Raw genomic sequence first — 12774 nt, 5'->3', positions numbered from 1 at the left:
CCTCCCAAGAAATTGTGACTGATGCCTTGCATGCTGCGGTGGAGGCCTGGAGACGCGAGGGTGGACGATTAACCCAAAAAAAATACAAGGCCCGCCCAGGCGGTGGTCTTTTTGGGTGTTCTCTGGGCAGGACCGGAACGGCAGATCCCTCCTAAGGTACGCCAAACTGTGCAAGGCTATCCTGTGCCCCAACCAAACGGGAATTGCAAGCCTTCCTCGGTTTGTTGGGGTTTTGGCGCGCGTTCATTCCCCACCTGGCCTTTCTTATGCGACCTTTGCAAATGCTAGTGCGCAAGGCAGCGCCCTGGCACTGGGCGCGGAACCACCAGACTGCTTTTGAGTTGTGTAAAGATGCCTTGCTCACACACGCACGGCTCCACGCTCCCCAGCCAGGCCTCCCGTTCGAGCTCGAGGTTACCACTGTAGCGGACGTGGCTTCTTGGGGTCTCTGGCAGCCAGCGGGTGGACAAGCAGAAGGAACCCATTGGCTTTTGGTCCGAGCTTTGAAGGGGGCGGAGCCCGGCTACACCCCGCTGGAGAAACAGATCCTGGCGGTGGTATGGGCATTGCAGGACACCGAGCGCATTACTGGTCCTGCGCCGGTGGTAGTCGCACGCCCATCCCCCTAGGGCGGTGGGTGAAGGAGGACCCTGCCCAAACACAAACTGGCGTGGCGCAGAGTACCACCCATTTCAAATGGAAGCATTACTTGCAACAGCGTATGTTGCTAGGTAAGCCCTCAATCTCCACCCCCCATGCCGCACTGCTGGGAGCGGTTGCTTTCGAACATGTACCCTCCTTTACGGATGAACTGCCACCGGTGGAGGATCCGGTGCCCCCATCCCCAGTAGAGGAGGCACCCCCCGTCGAGCAGTTATCAAGAGAGGAACAGGAGCACGCCTGGTTCACAGACGGGTCTGCAGCCTACACTGCCCAGGGGACCCGACAGTGGCGGGCGGTAGCATATGCCCCCTATGCAGATGTGGTGGCGGTGGCGTGGGGCACGGCCGGCTCGAGTCAGTGGGCCGAGCTACGGGCTGCCACCCTTACCATTGAGACTGCACCGCCGCGAGTGTATCTTTATACTGACAGCTGGGTGTTATACAAAGGCCTCCGGACGTGGGTGACTGCCTGGGAAGCCAAGGAGTGGGTACTAGCAGGGCAACCGTTATGGGGAGCACCGTTATGGAGGCAGCTCCTCGCCTTCGCTCGACAAGCTTCCCTGGCTGTGCGGCATGTAGACGCCCACACGAAAGCCCAGACGATCGAGTCTTGCTGGAATGCAGCAGCAGACGACATGGCCCGAGGGGAAGTCATCCAGCTGGCTGAGCAATACCACATAGACGGAGGCCACCGGGGGGGGCCCGTGCGACGCAATACGCGGCCCTGCGGCAAGGCACCACGCTCCCCCTATCGGCCTGCCACACGGCCCGAGCGGGGTGCTTGATCTGCTCCCGGCTGGCGCCGATTGCCCTGCCAGAACCCACCGGACATATTTACCGGGCAATGGGCCCTTGCCAAGACTGGCAAGTCGACTACATCGGCCCGTTACCGCAAGAACGACGCTGGCAATACGTCTTTACAGCTGTTGATACCTACACCGGCCTGCTGTTTGTGCATCCCAGCGCTGCTGCCACGGAGACTACTAAGCTGGCGGCCCTACAGCAACTCTGTGCGCGCTATGGAACGCCGCGCAGAGTACAGAGTGACCAAGGCACCCACTTTACGGCCCAAACGGTCCGGACATGGGCCGCGGATGTGGCTATAGCCTGGCATTTTCATCTCCCATATACGCCCACCACTAGTGGCCTTATAGAGCACCTGAACGGGCTGCTAAAAGACCAAGTGCGCCGTCTTACCCCTACCCACACGCTACGCGGCTGGTCGGGGGTTTTGGAACAGGCGGTCTGGCTTCTTAATAACCGCCGCCTGGGGGAAGGTCGGACACCCTTACAGCACCTTACCGTGCCCCCCCAGGTGCCCGCACAGCTGCAGGTAGAATTGAAACACACTCCTGGGGTACTGAAGCCAGCGCAAGGGGTTGTAACCTTGTATGCCCCTCACCCCATCTCCTTACTGGCAGGCCAAACCGTATCCCCATGGGCCACCCAGGCCCAATTGTGGTGTGAGCCTCCCTGTTTGTTTTGTGTCCTGCCTAGTAAAGAGGGCTCTCGATTCTACCCTCCATACTGGCTCAGCTCTGATCACTCTTTGGCCGTTTTTTCTTGCACCAATCATAGTGATGGGATACTACAGTGGGAGCAAAGGGAGGCCCTTTGTAATTGTGTTCCCTTGCCTCCTGCAGGTGTGATCAAACATGACCCCGAGGAGACAGAATGGCACATACTGGCAAGCGTTTGGTGGACCCTGCCACAGCAAGAACCCCGCGCAGCCATCGTTTTGGCCACAGGGACAGGTTGGGCCTATATACTACCGGAAGGGGAAGAGTATCCCCGTATGGCCTCACTGTCACGACTTTCACAACGCTCTTTGTAATAACTGGCTTAGCAGGCGTTCCTACCCAGGATGATGCGTGGGTAACATTGGCCCACGTTGCTGTTAATTCTACTTCGTTTTGTCTCCCCAGAGAACATGCCATCGGTGCCATTATGGAGACATGTTTTATTGGCGTCAGTGCCACTCCAGAATCGCTGCAAGCTGCCTCCAGACAGATTACTAGCCCCAAGCGCATGACGTATGAGGATTTATATCAGGTGTGTGGACTGGGGCAGCCCCAGCGGGATGCTACTATGTATTCCTTTTGCCTAGCTAATGTTACTCATGCTGAGATTTGTGTGTTTTTTCGAGGAGCTACACGGGATGTAGTAAATCATACTAATTACGATTTAGCTTGCAGATTGAATGTGGATATTAGCTTTGGTTATGGACATGCAAAATTGCCACGAGGGTGGTTTTTGTTTTGTGGGAGGATTGCGTATACCTATATTCCTGCCAATAGAGTTTGCTGGTATGTGTTGTTTTAATATTACAGATGCTGGAAGCTCGATCGAGGCGACCTTGAAAGATTTACGCCACTTTGCGGACGGTATAGGCCAACAACAAGACGATTCCTGGCTCTGGTCCTGGCTTACATCCCTCCGTGGTTGGGCCGCGCATTTTGTTTAGAGCCTGTGTATTGATTGGCCTTTTTGTTTTATTGGGCCTTTGCGTATGCTGCGGTTTAGTTCACTTATGTGGCCGGTGTTGTTGCTCTTGGCACCCTACCCATGCTATGGGGTCGTCTGAGTCGATATATGCTACTATGTCTGGTCCTGTCCTTTGAGAAGGCGAGGGGAGGAATGTAAGGGACTGCGGAAGATTTTGTTACGGCTTAGCTAGGGCTGATCGCCTTCTCAAGGACAGGTTATTAAAGGTTGCTGTGTATGTTTGGGAAAGCTTGGCCTTTTGCCACAAGAGATAGCCCCAGCCGTGGGAAAGCTCCCACATGCCTATGTATGAGCTGTTTTACATGCTATTACCATAAAGTTATATTTACCAGAAATTGTTATGCTGCTTTGGACTCGCTCCCCGCTTTGTGTTAGCAACGTGCAGAGTCCCCGTTGCGAGTGTGTTTTCTTACCTTCATTAAAAGCCATATCACTCACTGTGTGTGTGTGTGCGCCTCGTCCTTGCAGAGCACTCAGGCACGTAACACCATTCCAGATGTTCCTGCCATTGTCTTCCTTTTGTTCATTACAATGCTGTCTCTCTAAATCTTTAAGAACACTAACTTCGTGTTTTTCAGATACTTACACTGTGGCTGCAAAATGAAAGGACATAAAGGATCCTTTTCCAGAGTCTGGGTCATAATGCTGCTTTCACCCACATCATACTTACATGTATTTCTTAACTCTGACTGAGAGTGAGCTGATCTATTTTCTGTGCTCTTGGACACTGTTCCATAAACTCAGGGCAATGGCAGAGGTAAATCTGCCAGAGGCTGGGAATGGGCAACAGGGCATGCATCAGTTGCTGGTTATCTGTTCTGTTCATTCCCTCTGAAGCACCAGGCATTGGCCACTGTCAGATGACAGGATACTGGGCTAGATGGACTTTTGGTCTGACCCATTATGGCCGTTCTTATGTGTTCTCATGCAGAATTAGTTGCCCTGTGTCAAACATAAGGGGTGTTTGTGTGTGTGTAGGAAGAGGGCTAATCAGAATTAGGCAGTTTTTGCCCATTACCCCTGGAAAATATGAGTGAAGAACTTGGCTTTTTTATGGGAGAGTGAGGGGCAGAGTGTGTGGAGGGAGTATGGGATAGGAGGCTTCTTCTCTTTGAAATGCTGGATGATGTTGTCACTGTCTGTCATGCGCTTCTTTTAACCAACTGTGCCTGCAGGTGTAACACTGACAGACCCCAGTTGTCGGTGGGTGGGATTGAACCTGGGGAGCTTAGAGCATAAGCCTCTACCACATGAGCTAAAAGCCAACGGGCTGTTAGCTAAGGCTGTAGAGCAGACTCTTATCTCTCTCTCTAGATGGTCTCAGTGCCACTAGATGCGACACAGCACCATACTCAGAAGATGTGTGGGTTACACAGGCACTGCTCTTATATCAGTGCACACCCACACTCCAGATGTTCCTGCCATTGTCTTCCTTTTGTTCATTACAATGCTGTCTCTTTAAGTCTTTAAGAACACTAACTTCGTTTTTCTCAGACACTTACCCACGCTGTGGCTGCAAAATGAAAGGACATAAAGGATCCTTTTCCATTACACAGAAGCATGAAAATGAAAGATATCAACGTGAGAGCCTTGAGCTTGATGTTCTCTGCTCAGAATACGGCCAGTTTTAAATCTGGGAATTATTACTGCAAGTCATTTGAGCAATCAGTGCATAAAATCATCATAAAAGCAGGATATGCCTTGTCTCTAATCTACAGGAGCCCAAACATTATTTTGAAACAGTCTGCTCCTAAAAAATTGTGCCATTCTTAAATGCTACCAGGTGTTGCTTTGCTAGAAATATACATTCCAGGCACTACAAAAGCCTCTCTGAAATATCATAGTATCCTTCCAAACTTGTATGTTATGGAAACTTAACAAGGTTCAATCTTTCCCTCAGATACACCTGTTCAACTCTCACTGAAGACTATAGGAGCTGAGCAGCTGTTCTGAGGGAAGAATTTGGCCCAAAAATGCCTTAAATCCTGCTGTTTGATTGTGGATTTAAGACAGTCTTTAAATAACCAATATGCAATTTAAAAGAATCTGTAGGAAATATTCCTCTATGATCTTTCTTATTTAGGCCTTGTGAAGGGTACAGAAAACTTTGTGCATTCTATGAGCCTGATTCTAATCACAGTTAATCTGATGTAAATCAGGACTAACTCCATTGACTTCAGTGGATTTATACTGGTATAAAACCCATCATAAGTAACATCAGAAATAGGCCTAATGACTCCCAATTACAGTACAAAATACCCTACAAAAGAACTTTAATTTCTGAAGACTGAAATCAGTGGATGTTGGATCAGGCCGTAAGATCTGCCCTGTTGGATCAGTCTTGGGAGTTTTCACTTAGCAATTGTATTTTTTAAAGGGAGAGGAAGAGTGGGTAGAGGGTGAAAGTAGGTTTGGTTTATTTGTAATAAACAATATTAAGAAAGAAAGTAGAAAAAGCCACATTGGAAAAAACAAAGAAATTTAAAAAACAAAATAAGTCCTAAAATTCCTTTAGGAAAGAAAAAGATTATTACTCTAGTTAAAACTTAGCCAGGGGCAAAGGCAGGGGCTCTAAGCTTCTAAATTATGTAGCTGTCACCTTAGACCATGCAATTAACACAAGCTCGGTTCTGGCCAGTTGTTGTTTAATGTTCTAGTCCCATTCACCACAAAACACAGATTAGAGGCCATACAGAAACCAGATACTTAGCATAGTTTTTTCACTGCATTTTATGATGCTAGAGAACAATACCCCTCTTTTTTCCCCTTTTTCAAATAGCCCTTATCTGTGTATGTAACTCCTGCATGTTACTTGACATAGCTAAAAATCAAAGGACAATAAGTATTTCAGTGCATGGGGCTTTAATTATTATTTCATAGCAATCTGCTTTCTCAATCAGTGAAAACAGCCCTAAGACAGAAAACTGTATCCAATATATCCAGGTCTTCCTTGTATATCCCTCCACTGCCACTCTGACCTAGATCACAGAACCTAGAGCTAGAAACAACCTGCCCTTTTTGCACTACCGCTTATCAGTACAAGGGTGGGTTATGACAACAGACAGGCAACACCAAAAATGCCAATGATTCCCTGTTTCATCCACACTTAACTTGTTTTATGTTTGTTAAATTACTCAATTTACTAAATATCATACCCTGACATAACACCATGAAAATGTCTCCTGAAAAAATTTGTGCCTCACCCAGGCAAAGCTACACCATTTGAGGATGAAACTGAATTTGCTTTCCATAATAGCTCGGTTCTGGGCCTCTCCCAAGGCATATTGCCAATTATACTCTACTGTACTTATCTGGATTTGTTTGATTTATAATGTGTAGTCCTAGGGGGAGGCAAACCCATTTCAATTAAAGTCTCTCTCACACTCTTTATGTGTTTAATGAAGTTAGATGTACAGCGGCTGCCCTTAAAAACTTGCCATTTTCCTAAGATAAACATAGATATGGTTGCTTCATTGTTTGCGGAATTCCCTGATCCTAGCAGTGACTGAGGACATCCAACTACAAATAATAATTGCTTTTCTAAAGCAACAGGAACTTTGTCAAGGATCTCCACTGTGGCGTATTTAAAAAAATATCCTGAGTTTATTTTTTATTGGGAAATTGTCAGACAGCATTAATTCTCAAGTCACTGATTTTCAGACTTGATTGTTCTCAGTATAATACCACAACTGTTCTGTAGTCAGCAATAGGTCGCACAAGCCTAAGACATTAGACTGTTCAAGAGAAGGAACGTTGGTCTAAACACTAAAGTTATACATAGCATCACAGGATCTTTAAAGTTCTCCCAGGGCAGCCACCGGATAGCAATGGGGACAACTTGGACTTAACGTATTTGAAGCATAGCTGAGCCTTGTATTATTGCACTGTAATGTCAGTCATAAGCACACAAGTTAAATCCCATTTTTGAACTCAAACCCACAACCTGCTGAGTCTGGGGTGACAGCTCTACCAAGGAAGTAGCATTGTCAATACTGGAGAGTATATATATAACTGAAGAACAGAATGCAGCATGGAGGAGGGCGGGGGACAGAGACATAGAAAAGCAGGGCATGGGGAAATAGTGAAATGAAAGAGGAAGGGATCACAGAATTTGAAAGAAAGGCTATATTTTCCAGTACATATCTCAATGTCCCTTGTTGAAGCCTAATGGCTGGTCTAAATGGGGAATTCATGGGGAAGGTTTTGCAAAATAGCTAATGTGTGAATTTAAAGCTCAATAGCTATTCCACAAGTGCTTAGTCTGCTTCAGAAGTGGATTAACCGAAACCTCTCAAAGCACACCAAGGGCAGAATTAGAACATCCAGACAATGACATAAAACAGAATAGCTATTTAGCAATAAGTATTCCACTAAGCAATGTGCTATTCTGGGCTTTTCCCTGTGTAGACAAGCCCTGAAAGTCCTTTTATTTCTACCACTACAACAATGAGAGATTCCAAGGACTGGATGGGACTCTTCCTCAGAGAGCAGTGCTCCATTCCTTCATCATCAAATAGAACTCCTGGAACTTTGTAAGAGGTAGACATAAAAAGAAAAAAATGTTCTCTAAATCAGGAACAGATACTTTAAACTTATCTAAACAACCCAGCCCTCTTAAAAAAAAACAAAAACAAAACAAAAAAAACCACAGCATCCCGTACAGTCAACAGTGTATTGTTAAAAGGGCATTATGATTAAGTAGGTCATAGTTTCTGACTGAGACTAACAAGCTTGTTACACCCATTGCTGCCTCCTCTCAAAACTGTGTCTTCCACACAGCTCCTTTTAGCGCATTATTTCTCTTTAAAGTGTTACATCATATTTGTTCACTGTTAGAGAGTTTTAAAACTTAGACATAGAGGTTGCATTGTTAAAAAGAGAATTATCCCAAAGATAATTGGAGAGACCAACAATTAAAATCAGCTCTTGTGTTTTAATGCATTTGACTCCCTACAGTTAATTTCTAACTGCTGGATTGCACTACATGGATACTGTAAATATTTTCCACGAGAAGGTAACTGGCAGGTTTTCTGTCCTCTTTTCATTTAACCCCAGAGAAACAGCTTACCCACAAGAAGTTGGGAATGTACAGATGAATCCGTTTTACTGGGTCTCTTTTCTTACATAGGTTCCCTGGCTGGTTTTTCAGAATCATTACACATATAGAAAGCAACATTCTCTGAACATTCATACCCCCATGTTACATATATTCATTAGGAATCAAGGGCCCCTTAATGTGAATACCATACACAAATATATAGCTTTATCTTCTTTACAGCTGTCTGAAGGAAACTATATATTCCAGCTTCTGGTGGAATTTGATTGGTGTCACTGGTAAAATATTACTTTCCACAGTATTCTTCCTTCATCCTTTTTAATCTGTGTGGAATTATACACTGACTGAACTCCTCTGCCCTCAAATGGGAGTATAATGTTATTGTGGAAGGTCATTTGTAGGGATGGGCAAATCAGTTTGGGAGAAATAGGAATCTTTCCAAATCTTTGCCCATTTCCTGATCACCCACCAAACTTGTTGGAAAGTTTGAAAATCAGTTAAAACCTCCCCTTAACTACTCCCTCCCCAGTTATATCTTGTATGTAATTATAGGTCCTCTGGTAAGAGGTGAAAGAGTAACTTGGGGAAAAATGGGGTAGGGACTTCATTTTGCCTTATTCTGGGCCCCATCATCAGGGAGTGGGCCATGCCTCACTTTTGGTTACAAAAGCAAGTAGCCCCTCCACTGGTCTTTCTGGTATCCCGGTTTTAGAAGTAAGTGACAGTCTGGAACTTCCTTTCAACGTGCTAAAGGGTTATGAAATCCTGGAGCATGTGTGATCCCTCACTTCCTTTTGTGTTAAGCTGGCAATTCTTATGAAGAGGGAGGGGTATTGGGCTCTCTGGGTTTTTACAATCATGCTGTGTGCTTACTGTGTGACCTTTAAGCAAGTAATTCTGATATGAGAGACTAAATAATTGTTTAAAAGAATGCATTCACTTCTGTAGGTCAATCAGAATTTGCAATTATTAACAACAATACTATGCATCTGTACGTCACCTTTCATTTGAGAACCTCAGATTGCTTGCAAAGAAGCTTAAAGTGTCGTGTCGTTATTCCTACTCCATGGGTGGGAGAAAATGAAGCACGGAGCAGTTACTTGCTTGAAGGTCACACAGTAAGTCAGTAGGAAAGTCAGGAATAGAGCCCAGATTTGCTCACTTCCTGATCAAACCACTAGACAATACTGCATCCCTTTACAGGATACTCACTACTGTTAACACTCAAGCGTTCTAAAGCTGATATTTTTTGGAAGGTGTCTCTCATCAGAATTATTCCAGGTTGGTAAATGTGGTAATTTGGGAACAAAAAAGTGTAATGCATCATTCTTTAGCAATGTATCTATCTTTTATATACTGTATATAAATAAATTTCTTCACTGTTCAAGATGTTTGCATGGTGCATCTCCACTATGCCAACTTCATGAATTCATACAATGGCTCTAGGCAGCTGGAGAATACTTTTATATGAAATTCAGATGGAACACAGCTGCAGTTTATTTTCACAGCCAGCTTTTAGAGCTATTTGAAATGCTGCTGCAGGCATCACAATAATGGCAGCTATAGACAAAATAAAACATTTCATTATGCCTCGTCAGGTTTTTCACCTAGGTGCAGATGAATTGTTCAGAGGATCTCATGTTACAAGTTGTGAAGGAGCTGCTGCCATCCAGTTCTGCACAGACCACCTACCTACAATAACTGGTTCCACAGACAACCATATATAGGAGAGAAGGTTATCCTTGTGCAAATTAGGCTATTGCAGAATCACTGATCATGGTAAATAGAGCTGAGTGAATAATTCTCAGTGAACAATTTAACTTCTCTTTCTGCTCACGGGATATCCACAAGCAGAGCACAACTTCTTCTAGTTTATTCATTATTCAACTAATAATGACCATTTGGTCATGACTACTTTAAATGACTATTTTAGATATATTGCTTAGATGTGATTGGTCAGATCAAATGTTTCTTTTCCCCTCACTGGATGAGCTCACATCTGGTGTAAATGCTGAAATTCACTTACTGTGAACATGTGTACTACTAAAGTGGATCGCACAAATTGCTGCAGAAAGTAAATACAGCATATTAATGAACACAAGTTATTTTTAAATGAGTACGCCTCAGTTCATATCCATGGATACTTTTTGATGCATTATTTGCCTATTTCTGCATAGAACAGAAATCCCCACAGTAGAAAAAAGTCTCAAAGCTGAAAGGCCTCCGATATAGGATTAAAATCCAAATCAAGTCTCCACAACACTGTATATCCTCAGCATACCGTCATTCCATACACTATAGACAGCTAATGGGGATAATAGTGTGGGGGATTCATTTCTGGGAAAGTTCCCTAAACATCAAAAATATCTCCCGTATTCCGGCAGAAATTCACCCCATACAAGAAAGTAATCGGCTTCTAAGCTACTTGTATTACATTTTATCCTTAAGAGAGGGGTTGCTATTTTTGCATAGGCAGGGGAGGGAAGTAATTAAACAGCTTTACAGTCTTCATATGGAGATCATGCAGCCACCAACTTCTTCATATAGTTGGTATTAAATCACAGAGCACTCAATTAACTTCTAAACAGGGTTTTACTTAAGATCACAAGAAGAATTTAGAGCAGAGGCTTTTATTCTATGTTTGAGTACTGGGTGAAAACATCCCTATCATAAACTCTTAAAAATGTTAGGGAAAAATCATAATGGAAATGCTGACAGACCCTTAACTACAATGGACATTAGTGGACACTGCTAGAATAAGAGAGAGAAAAAAGAGGACAAGTGAATTTAGACCATGAGCTCTTGCACTACTTAAGCACAGCTGCAGCAGCAGTAGAGCCTGGTCAAATGCCAGTGCTTCATATGGACATATTAGGTACATGGTAGCATTGGAGATGCATTTTGCTCATTGCACCTAGCAAATTATGCAGCATTGGCTCAGTTAATAGACTCCCCAGATCATAAATACCAAAACATTTTTTGAATACTCCTTTCAGGATGTACTGTGTAATTAGCAGCAGCAGCTTGGCTTATTAATGCATCTCAACACAACATGGAATGAAGTTGAACAAGACACAAGAAAGTTGCATTTTGGAGATTAGTTCTGTTCAAAGAAAGAGCAGAGCAAAGCACTTCCTTAAAATATTACAAATCAATGTCTGTAGAATTCAAGTCAAGAGAAGATAGCTATATGAATACAAACCAAAAAAAAAAAAAAGTTAAAAAACTTAAGTCACATTTCTACTACAAGATAAAATATATCCTTAAAATATGCTTTAAAAGCCCACAGTCTCCCAGCTAAAGCAAATATATCTATCTGAAGGGTTTTACTCTGACTTCTAATAATATTAAAAGCATGTTCAGGTTTTGGTACCACATCTCTCTTTTACTGTTTCACTTAAAAGAAAATTCAAAGAAACCTTGCTAAACAACACATTCAAACCCTTAAGGTTTAAGAGGGAAGTAACAAATTATAAAATTATAAAGCTTTATTAATGTACTGGTGGTGGAATAAAGACAGTTTAGAAATACATATCAATTACTAAAAAATGCATTTCAAGATAATGTGATTCACTTGGAATCTTTCGTTTCTAATCTTTAAAGGTAGTCGTAAACTTAATGCCATCTTAAATTAGAATGAATCTTTCATCCTGAATACTGTAAATATTGTCTGTATGTCTTGTTGCAACATTCAGTAAAGGCACTAACTAATACTACAAGCATAAACTTCACAGCATTCAATTCATACAACAATATATTCAATAGGAGAGGGAGGACACAGAGACGGTACTTACAGGTAGCAATATTCCTTCAGGAGCTTGAAGACAAGAGGATACTGGTATAAGAGGGATAATGAAAGTCACTGACCCAGTAATCTCTGATTTAAAGGGCTTGCAGAAAGAGAGAGAGAGAAATCCTATGAGGGGGCGAGAGAGAGCTGAAATTCCAGTCTTTCTGGTCAGCTTGGTTTTAGTTTTCTTTGTACTAAAAATCTGCATTAAAAAGTCTCTTTGCCATACTTGCTTGCCAAGCTGCTGCTGACTTGAAAACTTCCAGAGTACAAAAGCTTCGGGGCTTCCTATGATAAGGGCATTCTAAAGATGCCTTCAAATGTTTACACTCAGAAATGTTTCTCTGGCAATGAGCCCCAGATCTTTCTTTTCTGCTAGTTGAGTCTGCTGGAACGAAAAACTGACTGCTCATTTCCCTCCCCCCACCTCCAGTTCTGTTAGACTATTTTGTTTTTCCACTATCAGTTATATGCTAAAGCTTGATAGCAAATGGCTGTGTTAGAAATCTCTCCACCCTAACCCCTTATCCACTACTAAAAGAAAAATAAAAAGTCTTTATTCGAATACAGATTAGAACATACCCTCCATAAAAGGACAACCAGGCAGCTCTTGAGCTCATGTCAGCATGGCCAGTAAAATTAAAATCAAAATCAAATACATTATTATTGTAATGTGTTTAGATTACTACAAAATAGATTCTTTCCACCAGTTGAAATATTTCAACTGGCAGAGAGTGAAATTGATATTTCAGTCCAAATAT

At 43.3% G+C, this 12774-nt stretch overlaps 1 protein-coding gene across 4 annotated transcripts in view; it reads right to left on the bottom strand.

Annotated features, from left to right (window-relative positions):
• Positions 1-12222, bottom strand: part of FREM1 (FRAS1 related extracellular matrix 1) — a 117010-nt gene extending 104788 nt beyond the window's left edge. For all 4 annotated transcript variants that reach the window (XM_032776043.2, XM_032776051.2, XM_032776070.1 and 1 more), the window contains exon 1: positions 12018-12222. The gene's annotated coding sequence lies outside the window, so the exon portion shown is untranslated. The remainder of the gene's footprint in view (positions 1-12017) is intronic.
• Positions 12223-12774: the final 552 nt, after the last annotated feature.

Source organism: Chelonoidis abingdonii, chromosome 6 (genome assembly GCF_003597395.2).
Source record: "Chelonoidis abingdonii isolate Lonesome George chromosome 6, CheloAbing_2.0, whole genome shotgun sequence".
NCBI classification, from domain to species: domain Eukaryota; kingdom Metazoa; phylum Chordata; order Testudines; family Testudinidae; genus Chelonoidis; species Chelonoidis abingdonii.
The sequence above is the reverse complement of the archived record's forward strand: the minus strand, read 5'-3'. Positions and strand labels throughout refer to the sequence as shown.